Source organism: Thermobia domestica, chromosome 1 (assembly GCF_964235325.1).
Source record: "Thermobia domestica chromosome 1, izTheDome1.hap1.1, whole genome shotgun sequence".
NCBI lineage: Eukaryota > Metazoa > Arthropoda > Insecta > Zygentoma > Lepismatidae > Thermobia > Thermobia domestica.
In genome coordinates this window covers 201,853,278-201,867,044 of record NC_137454.1, presented here as the reverse complement: position 1 = coordinate 201,867,044, position 13,767 = coordinate 201,853,278, and the positions used below count along the sequence as shown (strand labels likewise).

The 13,767-nt window shown below is 34.2% G+C and overlaps 1 protein-coding gene across 2 annotated transcripts in view; it reads right to left on the bottom strand.

The window, feature by feature from the left end:
* LOC145692843 (neurobeachin-like protein 1) overlaps positions 1–13,767 on the bottom strand; it is a 561,942-nt gene that overhangs the window by 94,152 nt on the left and 454,023 nt on the right. The gene's annotated exons all lie outside the window — the stretch shown is intronic.

Sequence of the window (13,767 nt, the reverse complement as noted above, 5' to 3'; positions counted from 1 at the left end):
AGGTAATAATATTCCAGTGTTTTTTTTTTTTTTGAAAGAAAAATTATGCATACAAAAATCTTTTTTTAACAAGGGCAGTAAGTTAATCTCATCAGACCTTGTAGACACGAAATAATAACGTAAACATTATAATTCGTACACTTGATTAACATATTAAAAGTTTTAATCTACTTAACATGCAAACTACATTGTACTCATGTTAGATTTTTGTTTTCGAGACTCAGCAATTAGGTAGCAATGTTATTAGGTATATAAACATTCACTTAGCTGTCAGAATGAAATAATATGAAGGGTAAGGGGAAAAAAGAAGGAATGTCACAAAACTGCATTTTCGAGAAAACTGCGATTTAATATTGAAAACCGCGTAAGAAGAATAGGGTTAGTTACATCTTTTGCCCCTTTTTACATGGACATTTTTATATCTACGTATGCATGGCATATACAGTCAAATAGTATCAACAGTCGCCAACAGATAGGACAAAGCACCTGAAAAAGCACATACATGGACATTCCTTGTTTTTTCCCCTTACCCTTCATATATAATTAATGATGCATTTGGGACTCCCGTATGGTATAGTACTGTGCTAACAAAAACACTTGTACCTGTGCTTAGACCCTGTTCGATTCTAGCTGGAAGCATAAGCGGTTAAATTGTAGATCACACATCCAAAAGCCCCACTGACGAAAATGAACAATTCTCCACACCTCCACAAAGAAACGAAACAGACGTTTCTGTTTATATTTATTTGATAAATAGTAACATCAATTCAACAAGTTTACTAAACTGTTATTTTATAGTAGAGTTTAAAAGTTCATTTGAAGAATTACAGAACAGAATATTGCATCTAAATACTTTTTTACTGTTCCTATATTAACACTTAAGGTGGAGAGCTGATCCTTCGCTTATCGCATAATATAAAACGCAATGCGCATTGAGTCAAATGTGACAAAACATACTTCGTATATACAAATTTTTTGTGTCAAATTCTCTCATTTTCTTTTGACGCCATTTGTTGTTAATATGACTGAAATCAAGAAAATATTTACTGAAATATATGCTCATGGGATATATAAACCTATTAGCAAATCATAGTATGTGCTTCTAAATGTGTCTCTAATCAATTACAGAGGGTTCAGTGGTAAAGTGCATATCTCGGGTGAGTGGGGTTCCTGGTTCAATCCCCGACCAAGTCAATTTGTGGTGGACAACATCGTGTCCATGGATTTTCTCAGGACGCTTTCGTTTCTTCCCACAGATTTTTCTATGATCATTCACTTCCCCTAATCATCCGTCTTCCTTAGCATAAACGAATAATCGTGAGACGTTAAACCGAAAAAATTCTAATCAATTACATAATAATTAACTAAAATATATCTATGTGCATTATGAACATACTTTATATTTTGATGGTTATTACGATGAACAGTTTTAAAAAAAAGTATATTCGTTAAATTAGAACAATTCTGATTGTATTAGACTTGCATAGGATATAATTAATTGTGCCAATTTTTTTCTGTGGTGCTGAATCTTCAGTTTTTTTAAAAAATAGAATTAGGTACATGATTGATGTATTTACTGACTATCATACACTTGCACGGCTGATCTAACATATTTCGATCTACATTTTCTAGATTATTTACCTGAAACATTTTGAGCGAAAATTAAATAATGTATGGAACTTTTGTTTTACATCTTAACAAAGCATGGGTATTAGATAGGTCCCGAACTACATTCTTTCGTTCCGCAGCGAGGCTATATGAGACGTGGACCTACCAGTTAACATGGAATCCAAACCACATGAACTCCCGGCTGGAATCAAACCCGAGTCTCCTACACGTGTATCCTATCCACATAGTCATGAGGAAGCTCTATGTGAGTATCTATCTATAGGGTTATAATGCACACGGTTTTTCGGATTTGTGGTTACGCCCAGCAGAAGCGAGCCTTTTAACGATGGAACTTTATTATGCTAATAGGAGGAATGATACAACACATTTTATTTAAATTTTAGGAATTTTTAAATTTTTATATAATAATTTATTTCAAATCACTTAGGATCAGAACAAACCACTTCTATTACAGAAGGATAGAGAAATTATTGAATTAATGAATGAAGTGGATTCGAAGGCAAGAACCAGCACTATTGGGGCATTTTTTTTCGTAACACTTAGACTGCAGTAATATGAACATGCCTCTAGAATAATATTGACTTCTGCTATGTAACTCATAGTGTACTTTTTTTTTTTTTTTTTTTTTTTTTAACGATATTGCTTGTACATCAATTTCGATTCTAAATGTTCATTTCTAGACTATCAAATTCAAGACAGTCTGTTCCGAATCTAACAGACGATATCTTTGGAAAGAATTTTAATACGAGTTAAAATAATAGTAATAAAAAACTTAAAACATCAATTAAAGGTGCCACAGACTTAATTAAGCAGGAAAGAAAATTATTGAAAACACAAATCTATTATCTCGGGAGAAGAATTTAATTAGATAGAGATTCTACTAAATTTACAGTTAATAACAATCAGGGGCGGATCCAGGGGGATTGGAGTGATCGTCCCCCCAGAAGAGGAAACTTTCTTACCTTATATATAAATAAAACCCATACCAAAGTTTGGAGCTCTTAAAAGTAGTTCTAAGTAGCAGTATTACAACCCACCGCCCCCCAGAAGTCCGTCCTGGATCCGCCCCTGATAACAATAGGACAAGCTGACTGAATTTGACCCTTTAATGCCAAGGCCGTGTACAAGACTACAATAAAACATTTTTCACACGCAGTTGAAACCCAGCAACAAGTAAATTTAAAAGAGGTTAATACTGTCACAAATTTTCTATACTGCGTAGACATTTCTAATAGATAAACCACGTCAAGGAAGTATACACCCTGAATTTTACAGGTATGCAGCAAGGAACATCAGAATGATAAAACATACTTTTCTAATTTTTTTCTTTGTTCACGTGAGTTAAATCAAAATATGCAATGAAATGTTTTTCAAGAAAACATTAATAAATGTTAATTACAGGCCATTTAGCGGCAATTTATTTATGAAAAAATCCTACAAATCTAGTTTTTTTTTTTAATTTTTTCTAAAATGTAAATTACAATTTTATGCATCTTGGTCAAAATCTCAGCTTCAGTAACTGGAAATTACATTTATTTATTATCCTATAATACTATTTGCTCTACTTTCCGATATATTTTAGTGTTCAAAAATAATGAGTACTGCCAATACTTCAACAGTGACAATTTTGAAATATGCACACTTTTTTCACTATTAAGAAATTCACTAAATTCTCATGTAAATAACAGAGGCCAATCAGGAAACCATCTACAATGATTCGAACTAAGGACAGTTTTTCCTTTTCCATTATGATTTAAACATTATTCATAATCATAATACTATTTTGTAATCAGGAAATAACTATGAGTATATAATAATGGGAACACAAAGACGTAGGAACGCCATTAGATCTGTGAGTCTTTACGAAGCGAACTGTAAGTCTAGGTGTGTACTCATAACCTAAAATTACAGCTGCACCAATATTACAAAAACTTCAGAGCACCATAGGTCAAAGTACTGCTTAGAACTAAACCCACGCAAAGGCATTGAGAGCTCGACAATTCTCAACAACGCCCAGCAGCGTAATAAGTTCTAGAAAAAGCCTACAACAACAAACAGTCGCTTACTCGCAGTTGGTAGAAATCATAACTAAATGCAATATGCCATACATGCACACAAAAATACACTAATGCTTATGATGATCCGTTAATATTTATTTACAAAAAGACATGCATTTTTGGCGTTTGAAACCGAGGAAATAGTTTATATAAGAGGCCAGTATCCTCAGCGACAAATCTGTTAGTATTTTCACTTCTTCCGTGACCATATTATGTAACAGAATCCACTAATGTTGCCAGTTAACTAGAATTTCACCTCAATGCATGCAATAGATATAGTGTGTTTTCCCTTCTTTCTTCATTACTTTCTTGATACTCTTTTGTACCACTAATTCTTTGCTCATACGTTATTCTCTTATATGCTGTCTCCAAACATACACTAATATATGGACACGTATTACGAAATAAAAATGGGTATCAGAGGGTGCAATTACATCTCAACCAAGACTTCAAAAATGACAAGTTCTTCAAAATGTTACTTTACTATGTATATTTATTATTTTTTTTTTTAAGAAAAAGAAATTGAAAGCTACGCAAAGCAGGGAAACGCCCTTGTACGGCGTAGCTACAATCACTTTATATGCATGAAAATGATAATACGTATACGCACTTCTCACACGCAACCATTAACAGGAATTTTAAATTCAAACACTGGGTGCACGTTAAAAAAAATGTACGTATCAGTAGAAGAATTCATGTTTCATGAACCACAATTTGTTAGAAAGTTTGTGTATACTGCCTATACAAAGCCCTATACTACACACACATATACTCATTGCATAATAATAAGAGGAAGATAATATGAAACAGTCACAGTTAGTCCGAGTCCCACTTTAAAAAAAAATGCATTTAAAAAAAAAAATATGCAAATTTAAAATAACGATTGCATACTCAGAACTTAATAATTCAACAATAATCCTAGAATACGGCAAATCTGAAGTTTACTATGTCAAAATATGAATATTATCGCTCAACAACACGAAATTCTAGGTAGAACGATGGCTCAGTGGTACAGTGCTAACCGGTGTGAGGGATCTCTTGTTCAATTAAACAACATTGTATCTGTGGGTATTTTTTATGATTTTCTTTCCTCCCACATTCTCATTCCAACACTCCTTGTACAATCGTTCACTTTCAGTAATCATCCGTCTTCTGTAGCCTAAAGGTCATAGTCGTGAGATGTAAAAATAAATAGTTCATTTCATTACCATTGGACATGAAAGTCTAAAATTTTCCTTTATTTCTGCACAGTTTGAAAAATGCCGATAATCACAGTATTTGTCAAAAACTGACTTTAACTTTACATATCATACTTAACTTAACAAAATCATATAAAACCAGTGGTATTATGGAAAAATAACTCTCTCTCTCTCTCTTTATATAGCCTATATATATATATATATATATATATATATATATATATATATATATATATATATAGCCGAGGATCCAAGATATGATCAAGGCAGGGGCTATTGCCGCTTTATCCAGTGTAAAGAAAGTAGGATTGAAGAAGCCCATTTTACCCAATGTATACCTGAGTGTCAAGGAGGGCTATAGGCCCTATAGCACTTCCCTTGGATATATAAAATAAGAACTAAAAATATATTAACAGACTTCAACAATACCACTAAAAGACATACAAAAAATTTGGAAGTTATGTCAGGACAAACAAATTATTACTTAATGTTAAAATCAGCTTAAATGGTAATTTTATCAGGTGCTAATTTGTTTGACTTGGTACAGACTTCAAACATTTTAAAACAGATAACAGTAATGAATTATTTTCTGCTTTCTGACGCTATATTAAAAGAAGGAATTTCTCAGTTTTACGTACAACGTTTATGCTGGGTAGACTGAAGGAGACGGTAATGATGAGAAATGGGTCAAATAGTGGAGTGAAGAAAGTAAGAGGAAACGGGAGAACACCGAGAAAACCTATGTACACGATATTTGTTCACTACAAACCCCACTTGGCGTGACCTGGGATAGAACTAAGGATCCCCACATTTGAAATGAATGCTCTACCATTGAGCTACCGCGGTCCCTGGGGTGTGAGATTTAATAGCTGAACCACCTCTCACCTGCGCACATCACTCTATAAAACTAACATTTATCATATGTGCCTACGTTCATTAAAAACGTTTATCTGTTCCTACGTTCATTTTCAGTTTAGATTTTTCCTTAATACTTCGGTGAGCGTGAAGAGCAAAAGTATTATGATTTTCAACAGTCAAATAACAATGAAGAACAACAGAGTCACTCTGATATTGATGCAGTATTTCGCTATCTCCTAATTTAGGTAACTCTGCAATTGGACCACGATGTTGGCTCGACATCGAAAATTCTATGCCCCCACCAGGGATCGAAAAAGAAAAAAAAATCATGATCAAAAGGTATCACACTAGCCCAGTAGTTTTCAACTTAATTCCTATCACGACCCCTATTTTACCACACCCTCTTGCCAGGGACCCCCTTATAATTTCTGGTTTGTAATAAGCTTGTGGGATTTTTAATATACCTATTGCGCAAATCTCACGATATTCATCTATTTCTATAATAGTAGAAACCATTTCTTGTACATGGTTCATACAGTAACTTCCTTAAAATCGAGTAGATTAAAACCAAATTTGGTGATTTCATTTATATTACAAGTATTGAATCCGATGTGTCATACTGTTTCAAAATGGTGGCCGTTTGAAAATTTTAAAACTTCATAACTCCCTTAATTTTGGGTCATATGATAAAAAAATAAAGTTATTTCTAATTTTGGTTGAAAACACTTGGACAGTTGTTAAAAAAGTTATTGAGTATTTTAATTTTCGAGAAGCTGATCGAACAAAGCTCACAACTTGACCAACTAATAGAATTATCGTGCGACAAGTCCTTGGAACTGCTTTTCTGTCACGAAGACTTGGACGAGTTCCTGCTCAAGAGGAGAGAAGAATATCCCGGTCTGATATATGCTGTTTTAAAAGTAATGATTCCATTTGCTACATTGTACTTATGTGAAAATGGTTTTTCGTTCATCGTAAGAATTAAAACAAGAACAAGAAATCGCTTATCAGTTGAAAATGTCTTGATAATGTGCGCCACGAATATTGAACCGGACATTGCCGCACTAGTGAAATCACGCAATGTTCAGGTATCGCATTAGCTTTCACTTTTAATTGTATATCAATATGCAGGTTTTGTTGCATTTGTATTTTTCTGGTGTTTCAATATACAGTTCTTATTAGTTTCATATCGTATCTCTTTCATTTAGATTGATTTTAAAACAACTCTGCATCTGTTGAAAATGTTTGTAGACCTATTTATTGTTGTTCTTAACAGTATGTATTAAAATAAAAATATGCCTATAAAAACAAAATATTTAAAGATAATTTCCAGTATTAGATTCTAATTAAATTTATCTCTTCCGCTTATCTTCGCGACCGGCATGAAACCTTTTCGCGACCCTCCTAGGGGTCACGGCCCCCAGGTTGAAAAGCCTGCACTAGCCAATTCGACTACACAAAAACTCACTAATATAATTCTATATATTTATTGAACGTGACTTTTAATGGTAAAGCTCACGAGTTTAACACCAGAATATATATATCTATACTGAGTGTAGGCCATTATGGGGTTCGATTTTCATATTTTTTACAACTTATTATTCGTTCAAGTATTTTATTTATATTTATTACAGACGTGGGAGATTCGGATTCAATTTCTGGCGGAATCTCATGTGGTTCAAATTCCATGTTAAGCTGTAGGTCCATGTCTCACATAGCTTTGCTGCTGAACGGGACACTAAACTAAAATCCAATCCAATATTTATTACAATATATAATCTATCTTCCTTAATCTTGGGCATCTACAGGACGTCAAGTTACAGATTTCATTAAAAATCAATTAGAATATGAGAATGAATAATTGGAAGTATTTAACAATTAAATTTCAATTATAAAACTTACAAAGCTACTTATAATATTAAAAAAATGCCAGTGTGCGAGCATTGCTAATTTCTAATCTAATTAGTATCGCTAGCGTGCAGCCAAATTGCAAATTTAAAAACTATTGTGTCGATTTAATTACAACTTATGAGGGGGCATCGTAAAGTTTTAATTATCACCAGGAAATTATTAAGATATGATGATGAAATTTTTTCAGCGTGATGTTCGGTTTTTATGTTCATGAGGTTAAGAAAATTAACTCCTAATGATTGTTATTTTTTACAGGGTGTGCCAAAAGTGACCGAAGTGGAAGATGGATAAGATTAAGGCTCGCAGTGTGATAAAAGTTCCTGCATTTGAAGGGTAATAATGTCAGGCAAATTCATGACGAGATGAAGGCTGTGTATGGCGATGATTGTCCATCTTTATGACACCATTGTAAAGTGGAAAAGCAAATTCCAAACTGGTCGTAAGTCCCTCACAGACGACCCAAGACATGGAAGACCATTCCTGACGGACGATGCGGCCACTGTGAAGAAAGTGGAGTGTTTAATCCTCGAACACAGACGTGTAATCATCCAAACGATTATGAATGAGACTCGTCTCAGTTATGGTAATATGTGGAAAATTGTCCATGATGAACTTCACATGGCTAAGGTATCTGCGCACTGGGTTCCTCGTTTGCTGACACCTTTTCAGAAGCACCAGCTCATTCATCTCTAGTTGTTGTCCACAAAACAAGGGCATGTGGCGTTCAGGTATTGCAGCATCCACCTTATTCTCCCGATCTCGCACCCAGTGACTTTTCTTGTTTCCCCAACTGAAGAATACGTTGCGTGGTCGCCATTTTGACAACACAGATGACGTCATTCATAAGGTGGAAGAGTGGTTTAAAGTACAATGTGCAGACTTCTACAATGACGGTATTCGTAAAGTGAAGGAACGCTGGGAGAAATATGTAAATCTGGGTGGTGATAGCTACATAGAGAGGGGTTAACAACTGCAAATCACAGCAATCCCTGTATAATGATTTTTTTACTATGATAATTAAAACTTTACGATCCCTCCTCGTAAAAACTAGATTTCAATTTAATAATTTCAAACTAAGAAAAGGGCTGTAGCCATATTTAGATTTAAGCATTAATATTTGTGCATTTCTACAGTAATAGGCTACACTGTGACGATTTAATGTTTCAATTTACGGTAAACTGTACTGTTTCAATTTAATTACCTGCAAATAGATAATGATGCTACTGAACATGAACGTGTTTTGCTGTTTATTGTTAGGATAGTCAACGAATTAGTTTTTGATTAACGATTTTATTTAAGCTATAGTGTATAGAGAGGAGATTAGTTATCTTAAAACACAAGAACAAAGTGTATTTGAAATTAGTACAAAATTGTAATACAATACGTTCCGTAAGTCTGGAAACACAGGAAGAATCACGATGTTTTGTTTTTTGCTGCTGATAACTATGAGTTTGAGAAAGAAGAAACGTATCCAGACATTTTATTCTATAGTGGACAAAGTCTGCGAGAGATGGTTGCTGAATTTAACAGACTGCAATGCATCTTCAACGTACATTCATCACATTTTCATGTGTTCAAAAATTGGTGGAAGAATTAAAAGAGAGAGATTCCATTGACCATAAGCATCTACAGGAGTGGATCGTTATCACATCAGATTATTCGACATATTCTCCAGAAGGGAGAATTAAGCTCCCACAATGCGTTGCACAGAAAGGCCAACATGTCGAGCACATTGTGAAGACGCCCATTTTTCCTGTTTTTAGAGTTATGATACCCTCTAGAAGTAAACCACTAAAACTACCAACAATATATGAATTTTGTTTAAGTATATTTTGAATTAAAGTGAAACTCATAAAATTAAAATGTAACTGTTCGTGAATTTCCTTGAAATTTTCTCTCGTTTTTTTATCTTTTAATATATAAAGAACCAATTTAAGAATTTATTCAAGGTACCATCTAACATTCACTTAGTAAGATAGTCAGTCGATAAGAAATGGTCGGTCTGAGTACATCTAAAATACTAAAACCAATACTTAGGGATATTGATGCAACCGTTACATCAGACTAACTACGAATGTGGCAATTTTACTGATCAACTAACGGTATGGTATACACAAAGAAAAGTGAAACCACTGACCGTAAAATATGCATAAGGTGGGAAGGAATTCGCTGGAAGCAGAACCACTTTCAAGTTCACTTTGGCTTTGAATAACCTCGTCCGACCAACTGTGAGCTCGCCTAAGTCTCTCCTATTACTTAGTTGTGAAGGTCAAGAACGAATGAAGTAATAAAACGTTCAAATATTGACAGCATTTTTTATCTTCAACTCTGGTGACCCAATTTCACATGTGCTTTACAAAAAACGTTATATGGAACAAGTACTGGTGGACACGCCCTTACAAGGAGAGAAAAAAAGTTTAAAAATATAGCGTTATTGCCTTGCTTTTATGCAAAAAGTAATTGTCCTTCCCTAAGGACAAGAGCAGAAGCAGATTTTATCTATTGAATTTCATTATTAATTAATATACAAAGTATACATTCGTTACCTTCACGAGATGGATTCGAACTCTGAACATAATGTATCATGTTACTCTAAATTATTAGGTATTAATATTTAATTTATTATTAAAGAGCAAAGAAATGCCAGCAATACTCACAGACAACACAACAAAAACCTTGACTCTAGTCTTAAAGCACCAAAAGTATTATTTCTCAGATATATTTATTTCGAAGATATATTTTTATTGCAATTCTTTCCTAATGTGTATCATTATATAGCAAGTAATATTCACATAAATATGACTTTTAAAGCATTTTAACCAAATACTCTAACCTTTGTTAGAGTTAAATTCGCTCCTTTTTTATTACAAGTCAAAATGCTTTGCATAGAAGAAATATTAGTTATCGTAATACAATGGATATTTTGAAATCAAGTTGTGATTTCAAAATATCATGCACATGCCTTATCCCTAGGGATCCAAGGGTTCAAAATGTTTTCTTTAATAAAAATACGAAGGTTTTACGATGGCTCTTTTGCCTAGAAAATTTTAGGCTTTTTTAAACATTTTTAATGAAGAGACAAAAATATGTTCTATTTTTCTTTTTTCACTATCACAAGAAAAGACGTTTGATCCTCGTTTTCTGAGAAAAATAATCACGAAAAATTCAAGAATCAAAGATAATCAGCTAGTCAATAGAACTGGAAAATGCAAACCGGTAAATGCTGTAGAGGCTTTTAGTCGCAACGAATTGTTTGTAAAGCTATGAGACTGTTCGTCAAAAAAAAAAAAAAAAAAAAAAAAAAAAAAAAAAAAAAAAAATAGTTTAATAGTGTTAACAATAATTGTTTTGAAAATATAGTATAAATGAGTAACAATATTTGCCCTCCAACTCCTACACCGTTGGACCGATTTTTATAATTTTTGGAACATGACATGACCCTGATCTAGCTTATGTTTTTATCATATCACTTTGATTGGTCTTAAACGACGCATGCTCAGCTGGATAAAGAGGATTCAAACTTTAAGTTTCAAATACAGAAAATGAAATGAAATGAAATCTTTTAGTTTTACGTCCCATGGATATGCCGAGTGGGCTGAAGAGACTGTGATGATGAGATATGAATGAAACGGTGGAAGGAAGAAAGTAAGAGGAAACCGGAGAACCCCAAGAAAACCCACATACACAATGTTTGCCCACCACAAAACTCACTTCTCGCGAGCCGGAATCGAATCAAGGACCCCACGCACCAGAGGCGAACGCTCTATCACTGAGACAGTATTTCGCAAGTTCGACACGTTACAACGATGAAACATGCTATATGAAGTTCTCATTAAAAATAAGGAAAAACATGTCCCAGCGTTTTTTGATATTTACGTTTTAACGAGGAAGCGGCATTTTTTTATTATCTATATCTCTCCATCGTTGTAGGGGTGAGGAGTGGGGCAAGGGATAACATTATGGATTTTATAACATTTTCATTGAAATCCATGTCCTAAGGACGGAAATGGGTTCAAATACTTTCTCCTCGTGAGAAGAACGGGCATTTCAGCTAGTAGGAAATATTGTTGAATTATTATTATTATTATTTTACAATCGGCGTTGTAAGAGTATAAGCTTCTGTATCTTATTTGTAACAGATGGTTAAGTATATCATGTTACAAAGTTTTTACATTGCAGTAATATTAAACAATATGCTCTTCGAATTTTCTCGTATTTTTCATACTTATTTGCGGCAAATCTTAGGTTATGGTTAGGGCTTCCCGCTTCCAAATTTCCAGGCTAAAGAAAACGGTACACTATAAAAATTTATAGTATCTTCATAGTTATGCACTTCCTTCCTGCTGAAATATCAGGATTAATTAAATAATAAATGAACACACTCGTCAAAAGTGAATGGCCGTAAATTATTCCTATCAGATGAATATCAACAACTAATAAAAGGAATTTTTATTAGATATTGCGCAAATGACATTATGTTCTGGAGGGAAGCCGGAACATTTGGAGCTCCGAAAAATTCCTGGGGGATATATTATGTAAATCCGGGACCGTCTCAGCTAAATCAGGAATTAACAACCTATTTGCGTAAATGAAGGACAGTCAATAAATAGATTCGTGGAAGAACATGAAATCAATTTGAAAATGAAAAAAAAGAAATCTTTCGAGTTTTACGTCCCACAGTTATGCCGGTTAGGCTAAAGGAGACGGTGATTATGAGAAATGAATGAAATGGTGGAATGAAGAAAATGGGAGGAAACGGGAGAACCCCGAGAAAACCCACGAGCACGGTGTTTGTCTACCACAAAGTCCACACGGCGCGAGCTGGGATCGAACCAGGGACCCAAAGCATCGGAGGTGAACGCTCTACCACTGAGCCACCGCGTCCCCTCATTTACAATTTATCCATAAACTAGAACTTCAGTTAGTAACGTATGACGGTGAGAGCCCAAAGACATTTTATGTAAGACATTACGTGGAACAAACAGATATATCTATATACAAGGGCTGGATAAAAAGTAATGACAACATTGTTATAATTCTAGTTTTATGCATAGAACAGGACAATATTACATGTCACAAACCTAACTATCAATGGTTCGAGGAGCACAGTGAAATTCAACTGCTGCAATGGTTCTCAAACTCACTCAATCATAACCTCATTGAACACATTTTGAATGTCATTGAACGTCAGATCCGAGTTCATAGCGGAATTTACAGGAATTAAGTAGCTTGTGTGTGCAGATGTGGTGCGCCATCGCTCCAGCCCTATTAAGGTCTCATTGCTTCTATGCCAAACCGCATTGCTACTGCCCTGTGAGACAAATGCGGTCATGCTAGATTCCGGTTGGTCAGTATATGTAAAGCTTACAATAGTGTTTCCCAGCGGAAAATGAATGAAGTGTGAACGAAATTTCATACGAAAAAGAAAATGGTTTTATATCTGTTTCTTAGTTTATGATACATTTTTCCTGCATGCGAGTTTGAATTTAGGAACCCGTAAAACACATACAAGATCTATTAACTTTCAAGAACTTGGTATGGTGATTAGGCAACCGAATTGACACTTGTAATATTACGTTGCACAACAAATTTCTGGCAACTGCGAAATGCCACTTGAAAACCGATCAATATAGCTAGACCCGGACTGGAAATAATACAAGTAGAAAATATTGTAAAGGCACTTTCCTAATTGTAGAATTCACTACAGAAATCGAAGGAAGGGTGGTTCTTGAGTTAAAAAGTTAAAGAGAAAACCTATCCAAAAAGCTGAGTTTTCTTTTTTATCTTTACTTATCCTAACCCTTACTTCTAGGCTATTCCATTACTCCAGTTCCCTCTAGTCTTCCGTATACTCCTTTGGTCCACAAAAGAAAACAACGGGTCTCATATGCCTTTACTCCATTTCCTTATTAACCATACAAGCTGATGTTGAATGATTTTTTTCTCAAACTCTTCTTCACAACTAGTGTTGTATAAAAATGAAGAAAAAGACAGCAAGGCCAGGAAAAAGATGAAAACTTCGATAAAACCGAAAAATATTACTTTTTAATTTTTATGAGTTTGGTTTAACAAGTCTCTGTAATGCACCATGTATTGACGCTCGCCAATGCTTG